Source organism: Cyprinus carpio, unplaced genomic scaffold (assembly GCF_018340385.1).
Source record: "Cyprinus carpio isolate SPL01 unplaced genomic scaffold, ASM1834038v1 S000006655, whole genome shotgun sequence".
Taxonomy (NCBI): domain Eukaryota; kingdom Metazoa; phylum Chordata; class Actinopteri; order Cypriniformes; family Cyprinidae; genus Cyprinus; species Cyprinus carpio.
In genome coordinates, this window is record NW_024879279.1 from 48,728 (window position 1) to 72,955 (window position 24,228).

Consider the following 24,228-nt stretch of genomic DNA (forward strand, 5'->3'; position numbering starts at 1 on the left):
ATTTTTTATTGTTATTTTTTTTTCATTATGAAGGTTATTTTTATATTATTTCAGCTCTGAGATCCAATTTGTAACATTTAAATAATATAATCTGTATTGGTAATATTTTTAAGACTCTTTTTTTATATTTTTTATATATATAATTGGATCTCATGGTATACGATTTATTTAATTTGGTAAGATTATATATTTAATGCATTTAATTATTTATGTTCGATTAAATTTATAATTCACCCATTTTTTATAAAATGTGAATAGCGTTTAAATTTAGTATATGAATTGTAATTTTAAGTTTTATTATTTTTTTTATTTATAAAATTGTTGTATTATTATTTGTTTATTTTATTTTTTATATATTATTTTTTACAATTTTTTTTTTTTTTATTTAAATTAAAGTTTTAAAGTTTTATTATTATTAAAGGCTGGAGATAGTTGGGTTGAAATAAATAGTAAAGCCAACTTTTTTTTATTACGTGAGAGAGTAAGAACAGTGGGTGTTTGCGAGGGACCGACCCCCGCGTGGTTATTCTGATTTCTTCTCATTTTTGTCCCATTGTAATGATGAATTTTTTAGATATGGTGAATTTTAAAGGAAATGGTGAATGTGTGTTTTTTTATAATTATTTTAATACAATGTGTTATGTTTTTTTTGGATATATTGTTTTTAATTATGGTTTAGTGTCCTCCATATTGAGAAGCATGTGGTGTTAGGATTATCCAATCATATGGTGTGGAAGTTGTTGGTATATTTCAGCACAGCCGTGGAGTATCTTCCGCAGATTGGGGAACAGTTATACTGATCAGCAGTTGAGTGGGAGGAAGGTGTTGTGGTAAATGTGTGTTTATGAAAAGACACAAGATATGATGTGATATGTGTAAGCATTTTTTTGATATTCAACAGAAAGGATAGAAGGGGTGTGTTATTATGTGAGGGGGTGGGGAATGGAATGAGAGGGGTTTGTGTTGAAAATGTTGTAGTTCGACAAGGTTTTGAGGATGTAGTGAATGAATGTCTTTGAGTGTGGAAAGGGAAGGGATCTCAGGTTTTTTCTATTTTTTGTGTGGGGGGGAAACACACACCCTACACCACACACACACACACAGAACCCCACTACTGTGTAGGTTGGGTTAAGATTTTTAGCAACTTAATTAAAACGCTGAGCCTGTTGTATGAGGTAGAGGGATTTAAACATAAGACTCAGTGCAGTACTGTTTGCAGCGATTGAGAAGTTCTTTTTTTCTCTTATGGTTAACCAGTGTGTGATATGTTTGTGTTGATTTGTTGAATATGAAGGTTTTAACGGTAATGTTGAACGTCCTGAATCCTTGTAGTAAGGTGTTGGTAATGTTAATGCAACCAGTTATATGACAGGGGAAAATAAACATAAGCAAAGGTAACTTACAATTGTGGAGGAGCAGAGGAGAACGGTACGGACGCCAGCGAAAAATCGGTTGTCCTAGTTTGGTTAACGGAGGGTGTGAAGAATAAGTTTACGTTGTGTGTACGAATGATTTGACATCGCAAGTGTTTTCCCGGTGCGGTGTGTGGTTGTTGAAGGTGGGTCCCTTAAGTATTTTGGGTGTGGAGGAGTGTTGGCGGGATGTGATGTGTTTATTTTAATTTTTCCGAAATTTTTGGGATGTTGTTGAAAGGGGTTGAATGTGTGGTAAGGGTAAAGGGGCGTGGTGGGACCCCCTTTTTAAAAGATGTGCCTATGAGTGATGGAAGTAGGAGAGGTAGTTGAAGTTTGTTATATTTTGCAAGCAATTTGAACATTGGTTTTGTTTTGTAGTTTGAGTTTGTTTGTGGTTTGAACAGTATGTATTTTTCTACCGATCGTTGTAATTATGATAGAGGCTGCTTCCTTAAAAGATAATAATTGTGAATTTGTTACAGTTGATTGTTGTGTGGGATGTAATTTTTATCTTACTTTCTATTGATTGAAATAACATGCTGGTCATTTGACTAATGATTTATTTTTATGGCACAGTTGTGTTTTTTCAAGAAATGTTTGTTAATAATTTCAGTATTTAACAGCTATAATTTTAAGTTTTGATTAATTTAAAAATACTTTAGATGTTGAATATTTTATTTATTATAAACAATTGAGGTAAATCACCCCCTCAGAGTGATGTGTGAAGGTGTTACAAAATGAGATGTTGGGTGGTGTGGTTGTGTTGTGTTGTTACCAAGTGGTGTAACCAATGTTTAATCTGACGTGATATTATAGTATTTTACATGGGAGGTTAGGTGAGGGAGGGTGTTGGGGGTGTGTGAAAAAAGGAAGTGGCTGAATGAAGGGGTAAGAAATTCGTGTTTCAAGATAGAGACGAGGAGGTTGTGGCACTGATTCGTTTGGGAGTGTTAGTTTTGTGATTAAGAGATTTTTTGTTGTTTGGATTGAGTAGTGTGTGTGGTAGTTGTGATTGTATATTGTTGGTTTGTGGTGGGGTGTGGTACATTGTAAGAAACGACAATGAATGTTGACACGGTACAAGTGTTTTCTGTTTGTAGATGTTACGTGATAGATGAGTTCCCTGACGGTGGATACAGGTGAGGAGTGTAGGGTCATACATTGTTTTTCGTATATGATTAAGGTGGAGTGTAGATGTGTTAGTGTTAATGTTTCCATAGTATTTGTTAAGGAGTGTAGTATCGATTTGTTTACGGAAATACTTAACGGTGTTCATAGGGAACTAGTGGGGTTTTTTCGTCGTAGCTATGCTTATGTAAGGAGGTGGATTTTTGTTTGTCTTGAAAAAGGTTATTGTAGTGCCTGAGTGGTTGTTGGGTGACTTGTGTTTGTGTGGAGTAATAAGAAGAAAGTGTAGTTGTTATTGTAGACGTGGTTAAGTTATCTAAGTAGATGAAGGTGGTTGTGAGTGGTGGGTTATGGTAGGTTTTTGTTGTCTCTATTATGATCATGGGGTAACACAAGACTAAACCATTTTGTATTCTGAGGTGAACGCTTCCAGCTACTCTCTGAGTTGTTTGTTGAGTGGGGTGGTATGTTGTGGGTGAATTATTGATGTGTGATTGGTATTTCTATTAAAGAAGTTCAAGTGCTGGTGTTCCGCTTTATTTTTATCATGGTGATTGTAGGGGATTAGTTTGTGTGAGGGGGTCATTTTTGTGTTTCTCCAGTGAGTGGGAGGGAAATTGACTATGAACAAATAAATATAGATCACCGTCAATGGTGCGAAAGGGGCGTCTCCTGGGTGTTAGAGGTAATTGTGTTGTGTTGTGTTAAAATAGCATTAGTGGTTGGTAAATACTCTCTATGTAAGTGTGATGGACACATCATTGTGTAGCCTTTAACATGATTATCATGATATAGGAATTATGTTTGTTTTGTTATACGTTGTGTTCATGAGAAGTTTTCAGGTGTAGAAGTCCAGTTGTGTGGTTGGAGGAGTTTGGTTGTTTTTTGTGTGTTATATTATTGTTTATGTTTGGACGTTCCGAAGGGAAATATGATCTCAGGTTACAGTTTGTTAGAAATATGGTGTGGCATGTATATTTTGTTTGTATATAAGTGTATATTGTTATTGTACTGAGAAATAATATTATTATTAGTGTGATCTGTTGGTTAAAATCCAGGTGTAGTTTAAAAATATTCAGGACACCAGATATGAGTTGTGGAATGTGTTTTATAGGTGGGTGCAGCAACACTATACTTCATTAGTGTATTGTTAAGGTAGCGTGTTATAGTTCTTGTTACAGTTTACTACTGGTGTATGTTTAAAATAGTGTGTATAGGGGGTATAGTGGATTTTAAGTGATGTTTTGACTAGACCAAGTAATTATTGTGTGTTGATTTCTGTACTTGCTTAATTTAAACTTGGAATTTTAGAACTTAGTTAAGTTATGTATTGATTGGTAATTGGTAAATGAAATTTTTGATGGTAATTCGTTAAACATTGATGATGTTAAAACTAGAAGTTACACATTCAATTGATGGTGAAATTTTTGGTTTTAATAGAAAAAGGTAGTGTGGGAACTGGTGATGGGTGAACGGAAACTTTTATTTGGCCCCGTGGTGGTTCTATACTAGTAATTGTTAACTCTTCTGTTGATGAAGGGTTGTATAACAAGTTGAATTGTTCCTATTATTTATTTATAGGTTTTAATAAGCATTGTGTATTTGGTGGAAATTTTTGAAGGATTATGAATTTATGATTAACAGTTTATGGTTTGTAATGTTGTTTGTTTTTTAAAGTAAGTTGATTTTTGTTAATGGTCTATGTTGTTTATTTTACATAAGCGGTTTTGATGGGTGGAAGTTGTTCGAACAGCGCGGTGAAATTGTTTTTGTAATCCATACATATGTTGGTATTAGATTATTTTTTTTTTTTTAAGATACATTATATTGTTGTAGATTTTTTTTGATTATTATTTCACTTTTATGTTGATACCAACATTTTTGTAAGGTTTAAATTTAGTGATGTTGTTTTTTATTAGTTACTGATCTGAATAAGATTATTTCACATTAAAAGATGTGCATAGCAGTCCACAAGAGAGACTCAGCATTCAGAATCAGCTTTATCAAGTGTGCGCAGAATTTGTGGTGGTTTTTAAGGTGCTCTGGTACATACATAGCATATCTGAGCATGAGAGCAGAAAACATTTAAATAGTACATTAACAATAATAATACTACATGTGTATGAATCTGGAAACAACAGACGATTTATGTACAGATTTTGTGCTTATTACGCTATATTACAGCTAGTATAAATAAAGAGATCCCTGCATTAGTATGTAAATGTAATGAGAACGAAGGCAGTAATTAGAGAAGGAATGAATTACGAAACAGGTACTGATTCAGGTTAGTTGTTAATTATGGAGGATGGTGCTCTTCTTGGGGATGTTTTGAAGACAGAAGGAAGTACAGCTCTGCTGAGCCTTATCACGATGGGAGTCGATGTGAGCGTATCACTTAGGTGCTGAGAGAGAGTGGTGTCCAGGAACCTGAATGATCCACCCGTGGTTAAGTGTGTCTATGATGGGGCGGGGGGAGAGCCTTTTCACCTCTGAAAGACAACTGAGGGACTAAAAACACAACTATTACAGAAGGTTCAAAACACTCACTTGGTGCAGAAGATAAAAACATCCTCAAGGTTGTCTTCAGTGACTGAAAAGATGGATCTCAAAATATACAGCTGGGAAAGGGTTCAGCTACAAGAAATGCTGGAAAACCAAAGACTAGTGGGAGCTGAATGATTTTTTGAAGAACAGCAGACAGTTTACTGTCAGGAACAAAACAAGAGACTCACTGAACAACTTCACTAAACACAAAACACAAGCTGTGGATCTGCAGATAAACAACACAGTACTGGAGTGAGGTCGAGGGGATGTAAACTTTTAATGAGGTCATTTTATAACTTCAATTATTTCTTCTTGTGGATTTATGTAAACATGTCTTATTGTGAGATATCTTATTAATATTAGAACATTAGCTGAGGAAGAAAAACTGAAAAAAAGTGGGGAAAAAACCACAAAAAAATGAAAACAAATGTTTTGTGCCTTTTCGTCAGCACTCAGAATGCAAAAAACATGATTTGCATTTTACAGAATTACAGTCATCGAGACACACTTTTGAAGCGAAACAGCGTTTATGATTCAAGATTAAAGAACACAGATGCACGATGAATTAAAGCATGAAATTTGATGTAAACAATAGACTACATCATATTCGATATGCATTCATAGAGGAAATAGTGTATAGCCCTACAGGTATGACAATAGTGATATTTTTAAACATGAAACATGTACATAGACTAGACAGTAGGTAGCAGTCGTTCTAGGGTTTTTATCATGAAGAACAGTAATAACACACTTACCCAGAAGTGCAGCTCGAATCAGTATAGGAGTTGTTTGGCTTGCTTTATAATCGTCTTGTTAGAAGCTGCGGTTAGTGTTCTGTCTTAGGCAGTACTTCAGTTTGTCATAGACAAAATATCAGTATTCAGTGTGCTGGCGGTGACTGTAATACTATGTTAGTATGCCTATTAGAGATCTGAAGCCTTGAGCTTTTCTTTCATATAGACACGGGTTTTTCCTCAAGATAAATGTAAATTTGACTATTTGTTTGGATGATTGGACCCCTGTATGGGACCGAGATGTGCGGGCAGGAAAACCTCACAGCATTGCTAAGAGTTTGCTTTATTAGGGAAGGACAAACGTCTTTGTGGCACACCATTCACACATGTGGAGAAGCGTCCAGGTCAGATGATCATGATGTAAAGGTGTTTTGGGCGTACATAGGACGGTGTGCAGTTCTACTTCTGTCAATCATCAATGTTTACAGCAAAAGAGGTGATATTATGTGTGTGTTCTCAGGATCTGGGGGCAGTCAGAGATCTTCATCTCCTGATCACAGCTGTGTGTCTTGAGATGAAAGATCCTGGGTTCATCTTCCATCCTGAACTCAGTGATGCGCAGTGACCCTCTGACCCCAGGTGAGGATAATCGTGTGTGTGATGATTGAAGGTGTGAAGACTCTGTGAGGAGATTGTTTTATTGCTCTTGTGCTCCTGACACACTTCCCTGTTCACACACCCTTAGTGTTTTGCTGCGGATGAGAGTACCATGCTCAAGTTGAGTCCTGAACAGAGAGATGAGTTATGATTTTAATTTACCCAGAGTTAAACAGATCAACAACCTTGAAATTATATGAAAACACAAGACTGAAATCTCTATCGGTTAGAGTTTAATTCACACATCCTTTATTTTGAGATATTTTATCAGTTGTTCTTGTATATTTCAGAGAGCAGATGGAGAGGAAGCATATCTGGAGGAGGATCTCTGTCTTCTGTCTGAACAACAACGAGCGTTTACAGCGTCTCTGAAAACACATGACTTCAAGCAGTGAATGATGAACTAAGAGAGTCAAAGAGTAGACAAAACCAGCATGGACGACAAGTATGGCAGATGAGGTGAGGGACTGAAAACTCCAGGAGAACGAGAGCCTCCTGAACAGCCTCTACACACAGCTCTACATCATAGGGAGAGAGAGAAGGAGTGAATGAAGAACCCAGTTGAGGTTTTACAGATGGAGGGGGGAAACAGCCAGAACACAAACATCACAAAGACATCCAATTACTGCAATGACATCTTTAAAAGCCTCAGTGAAGAAGGATATGAGGAGGAAAAGAGAGATCAGAAGTTCCTTACTACAGGCCTCGCCGGAATCGGAAAAAAAACCGTCTCGTGCGAAGTTCCTTAGGACTGGGCGCAGGGAAAAGCCAATCAGGATGAGATTTTTTCATGTTTGTGCATCCATTGCGACGCTGAATTGGATCCGAGATCATCAGACAGTCTTCCCAGACTTCTGCTGACTTTCATCTGAACTTCAAGATCTGGAACTCACAGATGTATGAGGAGGTCCGTTTTGGCAAAATTACATACAACTCAGCCCGACATGACGACCGGATATATATCTGTTTACATGTATATGCATAGATTCCATTAAAAAATAATAACAACGAATACATAAAACAGGTTGAAATAATGACTTAATTGCAGTGTGGCCTTTGCAATCACTTAACCCACACTGGGCACTTTGTGATTAATTTATTTAAACAAGATAAAGTAAATATATTACTTTGTATACACTTTTTTTCCCCTGCTAGTCATGCTTGGACGTCTTTTCACAACCGTGAGTAGACGTGTAAAAGACGTCAGTAAAAGACGTCAGTGGAGTCTATTCAGAACCTCTTTAAAACCCTCTTAAAAACTGCTTGGGAGCACTTAAATTAACTATTGCAATTATTAACCAAGGTGTAAGCACAGCTTCTGAATATTGAACAAGGATGTTACAATAGACATAGAGGGTCATGATGGACGCGTAATGCATGTGTAAAAGACGTCACCTAGTGACGTCCTCTCACAACGATTTACAACACGGGTAGGCCTATATATTGACTACACGTAGATAAAAGATTCAAAGTAACAATTATTCATGCAACCCCAATAGAACTATAGGACAAGTACAAACGTATCTGAATGCATTTTAGGAAATGTTCTGTGTACACATATTCTACCGATTTATGCCGTACCGCGACTATTTTTGGCCGGGGACACGACGTCGCCGTCGGGACCATAGTTTGCTGGGATGTAGCTAGTATTTCCAGCGCTCCCTCATATTAATTTCAGTGTAGTAGGACCTGCACTCTAATGTAAACATTCACTTAAACATTAGCCAAAATAATAAATAAATAACGGACCACATGAAAACAGCATTTTCCAGTCAAGATGGTAAACAGATGATCTTTTTACCAAGTTCAAGGGGGACACTGTTTGTAGTGTTTGGAAATCTGTTTATTTAAATCATCATCACATCACTACACACAAAAACAACAGGGACGCCAGAGTTGCACTTTCCTCAAGTTTCAAAGGTAAAATGCATTGTCAACAAATGCATAACAGAAATGTTTGCACTGAACTGAACTATGTTCTTAGGGTTTCCGCGGGTCCTTAAAAAGTCTTCAGGTAAATCGTTTAAATTTAAGGCCATGTAAACTCTAAAATGATACAGAAAGTCTTAATTATAAGAGGTCTTAAATTTTGGGACAGAAAGACTAGAATTGCAACTATGAGGTGCCAACTTTTTTTAGCTGCAGGTAGCTGCCTTCGGATGCCAGCGACAACAGACAACATTTTTTTTTCTTCTATAGTTCAGTATTTTGGTTTGTAGTCGTCTATTACGATGTTTCTGTAACAAAAGCAGTTGCATGAATGCTAAAGTTTGAAACAAAAAAGAAACATCAACAAAAATACTGACCGCATATAGCTACCCCTATAAATACAAGCGCAGCTGTTTAGAGGTTAATGATGTCACAGAATTTACCAGTATTTTGGAACTGATGTGTGAATGGTGCTTTTCCGGAAAACAGACGGAATGTCGTTGACCGTGTGAACAGCGCATTTTTGAATTTACCGGTAAAGTCGTTCCGGTAATTTTACGGCAATTTACTGGTATTACTGTGTGAAAGGGGCTATAGACAGTTTGATGTTGAATATTCATCCAAATTATGGTGAAAACCAAATTATTTTTGTGTTAAAATAACATTTGTGTGTTCAGAATGTAAAGAAATGCTTATATTACGGCCCACTGCATCTGGCCATCGAAGCGAACAACCGTTACGTCACACGCGGTGCTACTGCAATATGGAGACGCTCTTGCTCCAAAAGCTAAAACAAAACATCCTTTTTTTTTTTTAAATGGTTACATTAATCACGTTTGTTATATATTTTTTAATCAAAGTGGAAAACACTTTACTAAATAATGTAACTTGTCTGCTTCACTTCCACTTTTAAATGATTTATGATCATGTTTTTGTTCTGTGACATTTTAAATCTCAGTCCAGTGATTCATCACACATTGATTTGTACTTTCTCTTTACTAATGGATTCACAGCTAAACTGATCTGATCTGAGAGAGTGAAGAGTGTGTCATTGTTCTCTACAGGTTGAGACATTGTGACGTCACAGATGAAGATTGTCTGCTCTGACTTCAGCTCTGAGATCAAACCCCTCACACCTGAGAGATCTGGATCTGTCTCTGAATAATCTAGGAGACTCGGGAGTGAAGAGTCTCTGTGCTGGACTGGAGGATCCTCACTGTAAATGGAGAGACACTGTGGGAAGATTATATATGACACACTGTAAAATATTTGTGAAGTGAAAAACAAATCACCCAGAAAGCCAGAAAACACAATAGCTGTAATCAAGATACAGAGATACAGAAAGTTAAAACATTGTGTCTTTGTTTCTTGTTCATGTGTGGACTTCTGTGTTGTTCATGTTAAAGCTGTTTCTGCATTAGCAACACCTTTAAATGGATCTGTTACACTAAGTGCTAATAGCTCGTCTTGTTAGCAAAGGCTTGACTGTTAGCAGATAAAAATTACTAAAAGAAACCAGTCAGATAAGTGAGAGAGTAAGAAACAGGGGATTTTGAGGCGACCGACCCGAGTACAAATCTGCATTTCTTCTCATTTATTCCATTGTATATTAGCTCAGAGAGGTGTTTATATTAAAGAAAAAACATAAGAAAAATATTCAAAACATGGAAATAAAACGTCTAACATGTATATAATTTAAATTATATGTGGGTGTCCTCACGTTGATCAGATGTTCTGGAGAATCAATCACATGCAGCTCATATTGTTCCCAAACTCAGAAGCGTGAGTCTCTTCCTGCAGCTTCAAGAACAGCTTTACTGATCAGCAGCTTCAGTGTGATTAGGAGCAGGTGTAGGGGGCTTTAGGAATAGACACAAGGAAGGACACTAGAAGACAGCATCTGTTATAATCAATAGAATCATATAAAGAATATGTTATTACCTACTGTTTTGTAAAGCACTGCAATACATTGAGGTGTAAGTACTATCTGCCACAATTTACACTAAGTATGAATAATATCTCACAGTGTAGGTGATCTCAGGTTTTTATATCCTTGAGTGATGGAGAAACACACACACACACACACACACACACACACACACACCACTACTCCATACATATTATTACAGATCAAAATAGCACTATAAAGTTCAGCTGTGTAATGAATAGTGTGATTAAACATAAGACAGACTGTTTGCAGGGGGACGTATTTCCGTATTTTCCGACCTCTGACAGGGACGACCCATGTGATTCATGTAGATCTGAATCTGAGGATTAGTAGTGCTGTCATAAAAATTCACAACGGTTGTGCTGTAATTATATAATAATCTGTAGTGTGACGCGCTACATGCAGGGTGGACTGGTCATCTGGAGGTTCTGGAGAAGTCCATCCAACGACCGTCGGCTGCTGATTCATCATCAAAGAAAAAGTGTCAGATAAAGTGACGCTGACAGCTGACAAAAGGGGGCACTAATGCAATCTATCTTTGCTTATAAGAAACTGAAACTGCCGTATACAACCCGCGATGTGTTTTAGCACGGCCCGCTGCATCGTTTTAGACGCTGGGATGATCAATGTTAAAATATTTGAAAAGCAAGTCACATAAAGACTGCTTTCAGTTTATGATGTTAATACTGTCTTCAACCAGGAGAGGTCGCTAGTTTCCAGCCGCTCCTCATATATATGATAATTTCAGTGTAGTAGGACCTGAACTCTAATGTAAACATTCACTAACATTAGCAAATAATAAATAAAAAACTGACCATGAAAACAGCATTTTCCAGTCAAGATGGTAAACAGATGATCTTTGTACCAAGTTCAAGGGGGACAGTGTTTGGAGTGTTTGGAAATCTGTTATTTAAATCATCATCACATCACTACACACAAACAACAGGGACGCCAGAGTTGCACTTTCCTCAAGTTTCAAAGATAAAATGCATCGTCAACAAAAGCTTTTTGCCAAATGCATGACAGAAATGTTTGCACTGAACTGAACTATGTTCTTAGGGTTTCCGCGGGTCCTTAAAAAGTCTTCAGTTAAATCGTTTAAATTTAAGGCCATGTAAAATGATACAGAAAGTCTTAATTATAAGAGGTCTTAAATTTTGGGACAGAAAGACTAGAATTGCAACTATGAGGTGCCAACTTTTTTTAGCTGCAGGTAGCTGCCTTCGGATGCCAGCGACAACAGACAACATTTTTTTCTTCTATAGTTCAGTATTTTGGTTTGTAGTCGTCTATTACGATGTTTCTGTAACAAAAGCAGTTGCATGAATGCTAAAGTTTGAAACAAAAATGAAACATCAACAAAAATACTGACCGCATATAGCTACCCCTATAAATACAAGTGCAGCTGTTTAGAGGTTAATGATGTCACAGAATTTACCACAGTATTTTGGAACGGATGTGTGAATGGTGCATTTCCGCAAAAAAAGACGGTATGTCTTTGACTGTGTGAACAGCGCATTTTTGAATTTACCAGTAAAGTCGGCAATTTACTAGTATTACTGTGTGAAAGGGGCTAACAGCGCATTTTTGAATTTACCAGTAAAGTCGGCAATTTACTAGTATTACTGTGTGAAAGGGGCTAATTTCCTAGTATACTATCAGTCATCCAAATTAAGGTGATATTAATGTTATGTGTGTTGAGATAAAAATTAGTGTGGTAACAAGATTTTCTACTGCAAGATGGAGACGCCCTTGCTCCAAAAGCTAAAACAAAACAACCTTTTTTCTTTAAATGGTTACATTAATCACGTTTGTTATATATTTTTTAATCAAAGTGGAAATCACTTTACTAAATAATGTTAACTTAACTGTCTGCTTCACTTCCACTTTAAATGATTTATGATCATGTTTTTGTTCTTTGACATTTTAAATCTCAGTCCAATGATTCATCACACATTGATTTGTACTTTCTCTTTACTAATGGATTCACAGCTAAACTGATCTGATCTGAGAGAGTGAAGAGTGTGTCATTGTTCTCTACAGGTTGAGTGATTGTGGCGTCACAGATGAAGGTTGTTCTGCTCTGACTTCAGTTCTGAGATCAAACCCCTCACACCTGAGAGATCTGGATCTGTCTGAGAATAATCTAGGAGTCTCGGGAGTGAAGCGTCTCTGTGCTGTACTGGAGGATCCTCGCTGTAAACTGGAGAAACTGTGGTAAGATTATATATGACACACTGTAAAATATTTGTGAAGTGAAAAACAAATCATCCAAAAAGCCAGAAAACACAATAGCTGTGTCAAGATACAGAGATACAGAAAGTAAAACATTGTGTGTCTTTGTTTCTTGTTCATGTGTGGACTTCTGTGTTCATGTTAAATCTGTTTCTGCATTAGCAACACCTTTAAATGGATTCTGTTACACTAAGTGCTAATAGCTCGTCCTGTTAGCAAAGGCTTGACTGTTAGCAGACAAAATTACTAAAGAAAGCAGTCAGATAAGTGAGAGAGTAAGAACAGTGGGCTTTTGAGGAGACCGACCCGAGTACAAATCTGCATTCTTCTCAGTTTATTCCATTGTATATTAGCTCAGAGAGGTGTTTATATTTAAAGAAAACATAAGAAAATATTCAAAACATGGAAATAAAATGTCTAACATGTATATAATTGAAATTATATGTGGTGTCCTCACGTTGATCAGATGTTCTGGAGAATCAATCACATGCAGCTCATATTGTTCCCAAACTCAGAAGCGTGAGTCTCTTCCTGCAGCTTCAAGAACAGCTTTACTGATCAGCAGCTTCAGTGTGATTAGGAGCAGGTGTAGGGGGCTTTAGGAATAGACACAAGGAAGGACACTAGAAGACAGCATCTGTTTATAATCAATAGAATCATATAAAGAATATGTTATTACCTACTGTTTTGTAAAGCACTGCAATACATTGAGGTGTAAGTACTGTCTGCCACAATTTACACTAAGTATGAATAATATCTCACAGTGTAGCTGATCTCAGGTTTTTATATCCTTGAGTGATGAACACACACACACACACACACACACACACCCACACACACATACACACACACCCACTACTCCACACATATTAATACAGATTAAAATAGCACTATAAAGCTCAGCTGTGTAATGAATAGTGTGATTATACATAAAACAGTCTATTTGCAGGGACATATTTCCGTATTTTCCTACCTCTGAGAGACGACCATGTGATTCGCGTAGATCTGAATCTGAGATTGGTAGTGCTGTCATAAATTCACAACGGTTGTGCTGTAATTATATAATAATCTGTAGTGTGACGCGCTACATGCAGGGGTGGACTGGCCATCTGGAGGTTCTGGAGAAGTTCATCCAACGACCGTCGGCTGCTGATTCATCATCAAAGAAAATGTGTCAGATAAAGTGACGTTGACAGCCGACAAATGGGGGCACTAATGCAATCTATTTTTGCTTATAAGAAACTGAAAACTGCCGTATACAACCCGCGATGTCTTTTAGTACGGCCTGCTGGATCGTTTTAGACGCGGATGATCAATGTTAAAATATTTGAAATGTAAGTCACATAAAGACTGCTTTCAGTTTATGATGTTAATACTGTCTTCAACCAGGAGAGGTCGCTAGTTTTCCAGACGCTCCTCATATTAATTTCAGTTGTAGTAGGACCTGCACTCTAATGTAAACATTCACTACCATTAGCAAATAATAAATAAAAAACTGACCATGAAAACAGCATTTTCCAGTCAAGATGGTAAACAGATGATCTTTTTACCAAGTTCAAGGGGACACTGTTTGGAGTGTTTGGAAATCTGTTATTTAAATCATCATCACATCACTACACACAAACAACAGGGACGCCAAAGTTGCACTTTTTTCCTCAAGTTTCAAAGATAAAATGCATTGTCAACAAAAGCTTTTTGCCAAATGCATTGACAGAAATGTTTGAACTGAACTGAACTATGTTCTTAGGGTTTCCGCGGGTCCTTAAAAAGTCTTCAGTTAAATCATTTAAATTTAAGGCCATGTAAACTCTACATTGATACAGAAAGTCTTAATTATAAGATGTCTTAAATTTGGGGACAGAAAGACAAGAATTGCAACTATGAGGTGCCAACTTTTTTACATCAGAAACTGTGGTAAGATCATCTCTCTGATAGTCTCATGTGTTTGTCTTCAATAAGAAGCTTTAATGATTTAATTTAATTGTGGTGTCTGTTTTCAGCCAGCATCACTACAGAAGCTTTAATGTTCTCATATCACACGACTGTAGAACACATTCTGTGTCACATCTGAATGGATCAAGACACTTGTGTTGTTTATCTCTTCCCGACTGATGACCAGTACATCCCTGCCTGTGGGTTACAATCAGACTCTCTAACCATTAGACCACGACTGCCCCATATAGATGATTGATAGATTAGAAATATTAGACAGAAAGGAAGGTTAAATGAGTTTGAATGGTCTAGAAATAGTTCATAGAATGGCAGCTAAATGGAGTCTAAAGGCCTTCAGTTTGTTTACATTTGAATTTTGACAGAGTTTGAATAGTCTTGGCTCATCTGAACATTTCGTCAATGTAAGTCTGTGGGATTTTTATGATTTTTAATCTTCATTTTTAGGTAAACCGTAAATCGTAATTAGAGGAGCAAGTGACTGTTTCTCCAGACAGATCTGTCCTTATATCACTATGAAACAATATCTCACATTCAGCTCTGTGTGTCTGTTCAGTCCTGAAGCACATGACAGTTTCAAACAGCAGCATTGAGCATCAACATGCAGAAATCTCATTCTATCAGCAGCAGTTTGTGGCAATGCTTGTCATTATATCTCCTCTCCTGCTCTGAGAACCAGAGTCAATAACAAACTACACACACTTCAACTACAATTAAACACTGTGTCATTGTTCTCTACAGGTTGAGTGATTGTGGCGTCACAGATGAAGGTTGTTCTGCTCTGGCTTCAGCTCTGAGATCAAACCCCTCACACCTGAGAGATCTGGATCTGTCTTGGAATAAACTACAAAAATCAGAAGTGAAGTTACTCTCTGATCTGAAAGCTGATCCACGTTAGAAAACTGGAGACATTATACTACTGTGAGTATATTATTATTTAAATCTTTTAAAATGGCCAAAGTTTAGCTCCACTCCGCGCTCACTTCATAACGTATATTAAAAAATAAATAAATAAAGACAAGAAGAGTTTCAAAGTGGTTTATTGGAACACTAGTGTGCAAACTTTTTTCCTACCACATGACAAATAACATATGTCAGCATTAAAAGGTATAACTGCTGCTTTTTGCGGTGCAAATTTAGTTTGTGATGAAACGTTTTCTCCAGTTATTTTACCTACGGATCGATGCATTTCTTCTACAGATTTCTGCTCTGTAAGATTACATTTGTTTGAATGCATTATTGAGAAAGCGACTCCGTGTGAATAATTAAGTGTTGTAGTAGTCTACGTGTTTAACCCTTTGACGCGTACGATCACACCGGTGTGATTAGAACTTTCAGTGCGTCACGTCATCAACTGCTGAATTTAAATCCGCTCTCGCGCTTTGACTGGCACAGAGCCAGATCGGACGCGCTGAATATTATCACAAATATTCAGTGTTTTCAACCATTTAATGCTTATTTAAAGTTTCAGACATTTAAATACACATGAGTACTAGCAAAAACATACATTTACAGTTTGCAAAATACACGCTGATGTCTATGGAAACGGCAATAATGATCTTTACAAATATAATCTGACGACATGTTTTTATTGATATCATATACAGATTGTGTAGGTAACTAAAGTTTACTCTGCTCTTCTCCCAGTTTACCGCGGACTTACTTTTATGAGTTTTCGGGAGGAGAGGATGAATTTGCGTGTTGTAAATCCCACAGCTCGGGTTCAGCGCGAACTAACATGGCGGCGCCCATCACCCGGTATAGATCAACTAACACGGTCGATATAAAAGTGTTCAAGCTACCAAATACATTTACTTGCACATATTTCAGAATCGGAATATCAGATATTTCATAATATAGTGAGTATCTTTGCAAATATTTTGAATAAAACAGGAAAAACGAAATAAAAGCGATCCATGTGTCATACAGATCTATTATGGCTGTGTTGTGTCACATGACAAGCATGACGCGTCGCCATGGAAACAATAAGGCGATACATTCTAAAATAACGGTCGCCTAAAAAGAAAATAACGCTGGGGGCTCAGCTAGAATATTTTAAACTTACGTGCGAAAGGGTTTAAATCATGCTTTCAGCTGAAAATATTCAGTATTTAGAAGAATCAAACATCCTTGAGAACTATAACTTCCCGCTCATGTCCATATAGCCGTCATAGCCTTCACATTCTTTCTGATTTGAGTGATCCTTATCTATCAAGCTAGCTAAATATGTTTAACGTGATTTCTTGCTAAATATGCAGTTATATTACGGGCTGTTGGCATGAATTGTACTCGTGACGGAGCGGTGGTGGAACGCTCTTGGAGCGAATGAAAACCACAACGCTCCAACTTTTAAAAAATCCGCTCCTCGCTCCAGTCAAAATCACACCGCTTCACTCCGCGCTCCGCTCACATACTCTGATTCATAAATCTCTGACTGTAATATGAATATACTGTGTGTATCTGAGCTGGATCTGCTGATGTGATGTGACAGCAGTAATGTCTCATACTCATATCTGACTGTCTGTGTGTTTTAGTGTAGGACTCTCAGTATTTAGACGTCAGTTGAGTTTCCTCAGGATCAGCTGATGGTGAATAAGAGCCGCTACAGGAATCAGTGATGTGAAGTTAAATGAATGCACGGAAGTGTAATGTGTGTATGCAGTGTTGAGTGTTTTATACAGCACTGAAAACCAAGAATCAATGTGATATTTTCAGTGATGGGCTTATATCCTGAGCTGTCCAGATTTAATATAGATCATCATAACTGTATTCTGAAATTCAGAAATAGACAACTTATCACTTGTACATTTTCTTATATTTTAATCCAGTCTAACATTTGAGTGTGTAACCTTTGTATATGTGTTTATTTTATTAAACATATGTGTCATCTCGAGAAGAGTGGCTTCTATGGCAAGCCGAATGACTTTTATTCATTTCGCAGGATATGTATTCTTGATATCAAACAATTCAATTTTCACTAGTAACAATGTTAATTCTCTTGATATCAACAATTCAGTTTTCACTAGTTAAATGTCACCATAGGCTGCCATTCAAATTTAATTGTTGATATCAAGAATTACTTTCTTCTTACTAGTTGAAATTACAATTTCACATATCAGAAATACAATTCTTACTAGTAAAAACCTTTATTTTTGATATCAGTCTATTCTTGATATCAACAATTTAATTGTCACTAGTGGCAATGTTCATTCTGAATGTGATTGTTACTACTAAGAAACTAATTTTAGATATCAGAAATTATATTGATATCAGCAAATGCATTTTCAGATATCAGAAATAACAATTGTAACATGTTGAAATACATTTACTGATATCAAGAATTAACATTTCAACTAGTAACAACTAAATTGGTGATATCAAGAATCACATTTTTTACTAGTAACAAAGTAATTCTTGATATCAATCAAAGGCAGCAGTTGATATCTGAAATTGTCCTTGCAACTAGTGGAAAAGAAGAATTAGCTGATATCTTAAATAACATTTTAACTAGTAAAAATACTTTTACAGATATGTAGACAGGCCATTTTTACAATGTAGACCTATGTAATTAGATCATGAATAAATTAGAAGAGGGAGAAGCAACAGTGACACTGTTTTTTTCTGTTTCGCCACCGACTGTCCTTATATCACTATGAAAAAATATCTCACATTCAGCTCTGTGTGTATGTTAAGTCTCGTAAAGCAAATGGACAGTTTTCAACAGCAGCTAGTACAGCATTGCAGAAGAATACCCAGCATTGGAGCATCAACAGCAGAGGGATAATCTCATTTCTATCAGCAGCCCCAGTTTTTGTGGCAAAGCTTTTGTCATTATATCTCCTCTCCTGCTCATGAGACCAGACCGTTCACATAAACAAAACCTACAACACTTCAACTACAATTAACACTGTGTGCATTGTTCTCTACAGGTTGAGAATTGTGGGTTTGGTCACAGGATGAAGGGTTTTTTTCTTGTTCGCTCTGACTTTCCGCTAGCTCTGAGAATCAAACTCTCACACCTGGACCCAATACTGTATCTGTCTGAGAGAAATTAAAAAATCTTAGTAGAATCAGAAGTGAAAGTCAACTCGCTGATCTGTGAAGATGAATCCACGTTATAAACTGGATATATTTAACTACTGTGGAGTATATTATTATTTAAATCTTTTAAACATGGCCAAAGTTTAGTAACAGACATATTTGGAGAATATAAGTAATAAGTCAGCGTCCACATTTAGTTTCTGTACTTTAAACTGTTTAATTCTGTGATGGATCTATGAATATATGAATATTTTCATCTCCTCCAGTGTCTCTGTGTGTAAATGATAAAGAGAGAGTTGTTGATCATTCACTGTTATTAATCTGTATGATCTTGTTGCTTCATCAGATCAGACTATGTGGAGCGGAGTGGCAGCGTCACCATTTCTCCTCCGCGCTCCGAGCATTTAATTATCACGCACAACTCCGCTCCGCCTCCACTACCGACGCTCACTGATATCAGAAACCCCGCTCTAAACACTAAAACCGTCGCTCAGCGTCCTAAAGTAATTTCAGTATTATTGAAAATCCCACAGTTCAAGTTATGTTCAGATTTAGTTGGTTTGTGATAATAACACAAGCGAGCCATGTCGTCATACAGATCTAGTTATGGGCTGGTTTGTGTCCACATGAACAGCATGACGCGTAGCAATGGAAACAATAAAGCGATACAACATTGTCTAAAATAACAGTTCTCTAAAAAAACTCACGGCTGTGGGCCCCCCCCCCCCCCCCCCAGCTTAGCATAGTTTTTGTAAAACTCACGGTGCGAAAAGGGTTAAATGTCATGCAGTTTTCAGCTGAACATATTCACTATTTAAGAAGAATTCGCAACATCCTTTGATACCTATGAACTTCCAGCTCATTTTCATTCAAAATAGGCCAGAATCATAAGCACTGTCACATTCTTTCTGATTTGAGTGACCCTTATATATCAAGCTACGCTAAATATTGTTTAACATGTGATTTCTTGCTAAATATGCAGTTATAATTACGGGCTGTTGGCATGAGCGTTGTACTGGTGACGGAGGGTTTGCTGGAGCGCTCTTTGGATGCGAGTGAAAACCAACGACGCTCTGAATTTTTTAAAAGATTCCGCTCCGACGCTCACGATCACCTCCTCTGATTCAGCTCTCTGACGTGTACTACTGGACTATACTGTGTGTTTCTGAGCTGGATCTGCTTGATGTGATGGGACAGAGGTAAGTGGTCTCACATACTCATTAATCCTGACTGTACTGTGGTGTGTAATATTGTAGGACTCTCAGTATTTTAGATGGTCAGTCAGTTTCCTCAGGATCAGCTTATGGTGGAATAGAGCCGCTACAGGAATTGAGTGATGTAAATGTTAAATGAAAAATGCCACGGAAAGTGTAATGTGTTTAGAAGTGTCTGAAAATGTTGTTTCTAAACAGCACTGAGAAAACCAAGAAAATCAATGTAATATTTTCGGATGGGCCCTTAGATCCTGGAGTGTCCAGATTAATATAGATCATATAACTGTATTCTGAAATTCGAAAATAGACAAACTTATACTTGTACATTTTTTTGTATTTTACTCCAGTCTAACATTTGAGTGTGTAACCTTTGTATATGGTGTTTATTTTTATAAAAACTATTGTGTCATCGCGAGACGAGAGGGGCTTCCAAACTTGATATCGTCCATGGAGAAATGCTGTGCCCATGCTGTTATCTGATTTAAATACACTTCAAAAACTCTTATTTTGAAATGAGCCTCCACTCACGAAATTTTAACTTTTTTATTTATTTTATTTTTATGGCACTGTATGAAAACATATAAAATACCATAGCAAAATGTATAATAGCTCGATCGCTAGCAAACTATCAGCTAAAAACCCATGCTCGATAATCAACGAGCGTAGGTTTAATTTTGGCATTGGTTGGGACAAAACTGCGCAAACAGACCATTTAATTGTTTGATCAACAATTATTGCTAGTGGACAATTTAGTAAGGAACTGGATATTGTGGTATCAGTTGTGTTTGAATCAGGGTTTGGAGGCCAGTTGAAAAACGTTTTGAATTGAAGTTCAAGGTAAAATGTACTTTGTGTTTGGGAAAACATGCAAGTATCTTCTGCTGCTTCCGAAGGGACGTGCTATAATGAAAAAAAAAAAAAGATGATACTTCAACAAAGTAAGAAAAAATTAAACTTAATCTTGTTCAAAAGTTTTCACGCCCTGCGGCTCTTAATGCATTGTGCTTTCCGTCAGAGCGCATCAAGGGAAATGTTTGAACCTTCGTGTAATAGTTGTGGTTTGAGTCCCTCAGTTGTCCTCAGTGTGAAAAAAGATGGGATCCTCCACAAAGCATACAGTCACTGCTGGGAAAGAGTTCAGAGATGAAAAGAAAGATGCTGGAAAACTGAAAGAAGAAACTGCAGGAGGCTGGAGGGATTTTTTATTATTTTTAAACGTAAACATCTTTTATTGTAAAATATCTTACTCAGGTCAATACTAAATAAAAAAATTATCATGTGCATTTGGGTTATTATGAACACTTATTTTGTTAAAATTCATTCAATTTTCTCAGCATTCTGCAACATTTGGTATGCCACTGTAAAATATCAGCATCCTGCTGCAGATTATAGACATTAATTTGCTTGTGTTTGGTGTCTTTCAAATATTCCTCTAAATGTGTCCTAATAAGGCTGTCTCAAAACCAAAAAAACAAAAACACCTATTCTAGTGCAAAAAAACGCTGATGAGTTTGAAACGGATGATGTGGTATTGTTTCTAATTTTTTAAGACAACGTAATTAATAAATATGGGTTAATAAAACATTATTTTAAACATGCACTTTTTTCCAAAGATAGTAGTGTGATTTTATTGCTTTGCAGAAACGTGCATTAGTAATATTTCGCTCTCTGTGTCCTCAGGAGAGAAGGACAAAAGGGTTTGTTTTCCCTCCAACTGAAATTATGCTTTTAAATTCCAATATAAGTTTGAAAAGTATCATATTTTAAGTACAGGAATTCTAATTAGTTTTCAGCCCCCCTAGTGTCCTAATACACTGAGAGTTCCAGTTACATCTTTCATAATTAATGAACAGTAGTGTGCAAAACGGCAAGCTATCTTCATTTTATCAAATATGATCATAAATCACATCTATTTTTTTTTTTCAGTCCTGCTACTAGCATTTTATTCAGACCCTAAAAACCCTTTTAATTCGGAGTGCGAAAGTTTTTTTCGAATGGCTTTTGCACCATAATAATAATAATAATACCGCGGCAGATGCATTTCACAGCATTGACACACGGTTCCATCGATTAATTGATCGTTACTGATCATGGAAATGATCAGAAAAAAATTGACAAATCCCTAAATGCAAATAGTTGGAATTGTTTTATGGAGCACCAATTTTATGACAGAACTATTTGACATTTGAATTGTGTAAATTTCAATTATAACACAAGTGTAATTGAACAAAAATTTAATATTTATATGGGATTTAGAAACAATTTTGTTTTTTGATTTTTTTTTTTTTTTTCTTTTTACTTGGAAATATTTAACATTTTGAAATTAACACATGGGATTTTTAGGGCAAACAGTTTATAGACAATGTATTTGTCAAACAACTGCAAAGTTTGACTGCAGGACGTTTGCCCACAAATGGAAAAGATAGAAATTCGGAACATCAAATTCAATTTTGTAAAAATCAAGGCGCAGAAGAATTCAGATTCGTACAGAAAAGAAAGGAGGTCAGAAGGTCAGTCACAGGAGATCATCTCCGAAAAAGCTCGAACGAAGCCATTTGGCCACTCACAGAGCTGCAGTAGATTTCTCTGGCGCGAGGGTCCGGTCCAGGAGGTTCGCGCATTCTTCTGCTGATCATGAATCGTGATTTTTAAGCATTTATGGTTTTAATATTTAGATATTATGTTTAGCATTGCCAGCATGTGACCACATTTTAGTGTCTAAGCGGTCTCTGGTGTTTGTTTTAAAGTATGTTTGGTGTTAAATGAGTAGCCTCACCGAGTCTATTTACGGGACCGCAACCGCTTGATATGAGTGGACCAAAGCGGCCCTGGTAAGCTTGTAAAGAGCTCGGACGACTGTCCAGAAAATAGATTCAGGAATCCGTTTGCTGTTGGGAGATTTCATCATTCAGTGTAGGGACACTATCACTGATTATAATCAAAAACAGCTTCTACTGTCTTTCTGTCGCGGCGCCGCTCTCATATGTGGGAATTGATCTGTGTTCAGTGAAGCTGGTTTTCCTGAGTGCTGTATCCTCCAGGTCATCATTCCTGTGGACATCATGGGAAGGCTTAACTGGGTCTGCATCATGCTATACTTTAGAGAGGCACAAGCAAGAAAGAACGAATAAGAAACGCTGAGCCGCACAATTTGAACAAGGAAATAGGGCGACGACCAAAAGCAATCATTGGGGTCGTTGAGTATATTGTCAGTTGGCTTGAAAATGAACTATTACCCGGTCAGGTGGTAGTGCAAGCCTTTTGGGGAAATCTGAACGGACCTGTGTACCACAGACGACTGGCAGAGCAGAGTTCGAACCTCCTATCAGTGAGATCACTGTACAGCTCAATAACAGGACAATGAGCGGACCATATTAGTGTTCAAACTCTAAGTCCGAAATGACAGATTCTGGCATTACCAGGATGGTAAAGGGAAGCTTTAAAAGCTGAAGGCCACACAGGTAACAATATCGAGCGAGTGAGGACATCGCTGCATCGAGGGAGAACACACTAGGAGTTTTTATCCAGGATGACAGAGCATGTGGTTGTGTTGTCCGGAGGAGGGATTCAGTCCCAGGGACCTAAATCTAATGATGGCACATAGACACCAAAACACAAATCGATGTAAGGTAAAGTTTAAACGTTAGTTGTTTACACATAACATATTAATTGGGCCATTGACCATTTTAAACCATGGTCCTTACTACATTTCTGGGGCCTTCGCCTGCAGGAGAACCCTTGCTGTCCTGTGGAAAGGTCGTTCTCGAGAGCTCATGGGATTACATCAAGAAATTATCATAATTAATGTTTTTTTAAAGGGATTGTGTTCCTTTAAAGGGATACGCAAGCCATAAATGAAAATTTTTTTCATAATTTACGGACCATCTTCTGTCATTCCAAATCTTTTTCATTCCTTCATGAATCCAGAAAAAATGATCAGAGATTCCAACGAAAATTCATTAAGCAAGCACAACCATTTCCAACACGATGATATGAGGAGCAATCAAATCAGTATATTTTAGAATGATTGCTGAAGGATCTGTTGTGACACTGAAGGGACTTGGAGTAGAGACTGGAGAAAAATCAAGTCTGCGCATCACAGAACATGAAAAATTTTCTTTTATTTCTATCTTCCCCAAAGTTAAAGTATATTAAAAAAACACACACAACATTTATTTTAAATTGTGAATATTTAGTAATACTCGAGAATTTTATAAAATAAAAAAAAAAATAAAATTTTTATCGTACCCATAATTTGTATTAATGTTCTTCACCAGAACCATTGTATTAAGCTTTAATAAATGAGCATTATGTTACAGTATTTTAAAACATTTGTCTTGGATCGCCGTACTTTAATGGTCAGTGACAGGGTCAGAGGAGAGACGGTGGACATTGCACGTTAATGTTCTCCAGTTGGTTGGCACGGGAGAAGC

At 36.9% G+C, this 24,228-nt stretch overlaps 1 pseudogene; it reads left to right on the forward strand.

The window, feature by feature from the left end:
* Positions 1-17,208, forward strand: part of LOC122134280 — a 51,765-nt pseudogene extending 34,557 nt beyond the window's left edge.
* The last annotated feature ends 7,020 nt before the right edge of the window (positions 17,209-24,228 follow it).